The following is a 3495-nucleotide window of genomic DNA, read 5'->3' as shown; positions in this document are numbered from 1 at the left end:
GTGGATTGTGGGTGCTCTCATTTTAGGATTCTGCTTTGCTATAAGCTTTAGTTACAGTCCTCTGGTTTTGAGAGCAAGTGTCAACCATGCAGCAATTCACAATAAGGATATATGTAAATCCATAATTTTTTTCAAATATTTGTGAAATATGTAGATCAATAACAAATTTGCAAATACTTTGTTTTACTGTAGAAAAAGTAGATCTATTTAATCCATAAATGCACAAGAGCTGATGGATGGAACAACTCAAGAATCTGGACTAGGGGGCGGCTCTGGGGTGAGCAGCTCTGTATGGTGCTGGGTTGGTGCTGAGCTCTGAAGTTCTTTGCATTGCCATTAAAGCACCCCTTTCTTGGGCCAATGAAGGAATAGCCTGCAGAATTTGTTGAACATAAATGCAGCTCTCTGGCTTTAAAGGGTTCATAGCACTAGGAGGTTGCTGTATAGCCCAGTGGTGAGGGCTCAGTTCCTGCTAACCCCTATTGCTGTGCCTTATGAGCTTTTAACGAGATGTAGGCAGGCCAGGCAGCTGCTGGCAGTATTTTTAGGAAGACTTAACATAAATGTATTCGAAGACTGCTTGGGCTGACAGGGAGAGCTGTGCTCTGACAGCCCACCCTTTGATCGCAGCAGGATTGCAGCACGCAGCACACGCAAGCCCGCAGCATTGGCTGGGGATGGCAGCACAGAGATGGATTTGTCAGCAGTTCTGTCACTGCACTGCTTCTCAGGATGGATAAGGCTTCTCTGTCATCAAGCCATGGCACACACATGGCTGATTCACAGCTGAGGCTGTGTCCTGTGTGCCCCTGCAGCCCTGCCTGGCCTGACGGCGTGAGCAATGCCTGCCAGCAGGCCACAGTGTCACTCCTCCCTCCCATAAAAGAACAGTTCAAGGTTTCATCCCCTGATGGATGGCCCTGATATAGCATGGATGTTGAACTCTGTTTCATTTCTCATCATTGCAAACACAACAAGAGTGCTCCCCAGCCCCGCCATGACTGCATGCTCCAGATCCATGCTTTCCTTGACAGCTTTGTTAAAGCCAAGAAAGAAAAAAGCAACACCGAGTTACTGTTTCTACCAAAAATCAAGACCTAACCTGGTCCTTACAGGGCTCATACAGGGCTCCTCTGCTTTGCTCTCATGAGATGCAGGTGCCCCATCACTGGAGGTGTTCAAGGCCAGACTGGATAAGCAGCCTGAGGGCAGCCAGACCACAGCAGGGCTTGGGTGAGCATTAAGGCCCCCACCAACCCAAGCCATTCTGTGATTCTGTGGCTATGACTCACTCACTGTCTGCTGCCCTGCCAGCCCCACCTGGGTGAAGATTGTAATCCCATCCCTGGGAACACGATTGGCCTCCCACTGGCCCTTGTGCCCCAGAACCCCCTTGGCCCACTTCCACTCCTTCCTTTTATACCTTAAAATAAGAAGACGCAAGTCTATGCCAGGACACATGGAGCAAGAGGAACAAAGCTGATGTGTGTGAAGGCATTCATTACGACTAATAAAAAGATGCAAAATGCTGCTTCTTTCAGTGCTTTTCAGAGAAGAGGTGGGTAGATAAATGTGCACTCTTTCTGAGGAAAATGAGACTTGAGGTTACGCATACTTCCAGTTGAAAAGCATCTTTAATTCCAAAACTTCCTGTTTTCATCAGAGAGAGCAGCTGTGCACTGTGTGTCATAGTAACATGATATTGTAGGAAAGAGGGATGCATCATTTCAATTAAATCCACAGTGATGATAAAAGGTGAATGGCAGTGAAGGTATCTTTTAAGAAATGCTGCCGCAGGGCCTGGCACTGGAAGCAGCTCCCAACAGTCCATAAGCAAATCCCTGGGGACAGCACAAACTGCAAACTGCTCCAGAACATAGTGGGTTTTTCTTTTTTTTTTTCTCCCTAGTAGAAAAGCATGCAATTTTCATTCTCAGCATGTCACAGTAAGCTGAAAGCGAGAAGCAGCAGAATTAAATCTGCTCAGGTAGCAGTGACATTAACAGCTCAGCTACTTGTGAAAACGCTGCATAAAACAAGCTTCTACAGCAAGCCATTGCTCCAGGAGCAAGAAGGAGCTGCTAACTGCACCAAAAACATATTAAACCAAAACCTACTCTTGCTCATTTTCACAAGAAGCCCCCTTCTGCCCCAGCTCCTAGCCGTTCTTGGGCTCCCTCAGGTCTCAAATCCTCCAGGTCTGTCTGCTGGACCTTGTCCAGTTTTCTGCCCTTGACCAATGGCAATGGCACCTCCAAAGGATCAGGACTTGTTCAGCAGGGAGAAGAGGACACAGCTGGGAGCAGAGGAGAGGGCAGGTGGCTGCAAGTGGGCGAGTGGGAGGGAGGAGGAATCCATAGCCAAATACCGAGCTGCCAATGGCCAGAGGATGAGGAGTCTGGGGAAATGCTATGACATGGGCTTCACTTCTGTGGCAAACAGCTCACCAGACTGAAACCAGGGGAACTACAATGGGTAGCACAGACCTTTCCTATACCCTCGCTGCTGGCAGGCTGCATCTGGGGAAAGGTGCACAGCATCCTACTGGGATATTGGTCCTATGCGAGTTCATTGCACTTAGTCACCCTTAGTGCCATAAAATCTTCTGCAATACCCTTCTGTTCCAAGGCAACAGTCCTTTGTCTTGCTCTGAACACCATCCTATAGATGGAAGCATGGGGTAGCCTGAAGCCAGCAGCCATTCCCACTCTCCTCCCAGCACCCAGCCACTGCCCACAGAGATGGGTTTGAATCCTGGTGCCAGCAGCAGGGTCCTGGCTCCACAGGAGTGGGCAGCACAGGCACTGGGGTGACAACACGGATCTGTGCTGCTCTTAGAAAGACGCCAGAGTTGATACTCATCAGCAAGTGAGTCACTGCCCATCCCACAGTCTCTTCCTGCTCAGCAGTGGTGACGGCAAAAAGGGATCCTGCACCCACACGTCCACTGTGCTACGTGGAGCCTGCTGCCATCCCTTCTCCAGAGCCAGTCAGCTACTTCAGAACAAGGGCATCGAGAAGTGCTTACGGACACTGAGCGTACAGAGGGGCAAAGGAGAGGCATGTTCTGCCTCAACTCATGCCTCCCCTGCCCACCTTGCCTGTGAAGGAGCTCTTCCTGTGTGGGGCCTTTGGGACAGCATCCCACAGTCCCTAGTAAACACAGCAGCACTCCAACACCTCCATAATGCTTGCCCTTGCATGCATTTATCACACGCAGAAATGAGGACTTGTACATCAGTAATAGCCTATCAGTGCCTTGAGGTTTCTTTCTGAAAGAGGAGCTACACAGCTGACTGTATCCCTGAATGACCAATGACAAATCCATAGCAGCAGCTCTCTCTGCTGCAGAAAAACGCTGCCTGGGTCTGCCCAAGAACCTTAACACATCAGAGAGCTGGCCCCCAAACACCAGCTACCCTAGGTGGGACACGAAGCAGAAAGCTAAGGCTGTGCATCCTTAGGGACACAGGACCCTGTTTGTTTTTCATCCAA

This window comes from Centrocercus urophasianus, unplaced genomic scaffold (genome assembly GCF_019232065.1).
Source record: "Centrocercus urophasianus isolate 14NV4802_14NV808 unplaced genomic scaffold, USGS_Curo_1.0 seq_23, whole genome shotgun sequence".
Classification (NCBI taxonomy): Eukaryota; Metazoa; Chordata; class Aves; order Galliformes; family Phasianidae; genus Centrocercus; species Centrocercus urophasianus.
This window is presented reverse-complemented; position numbering follows the sequence as displayed.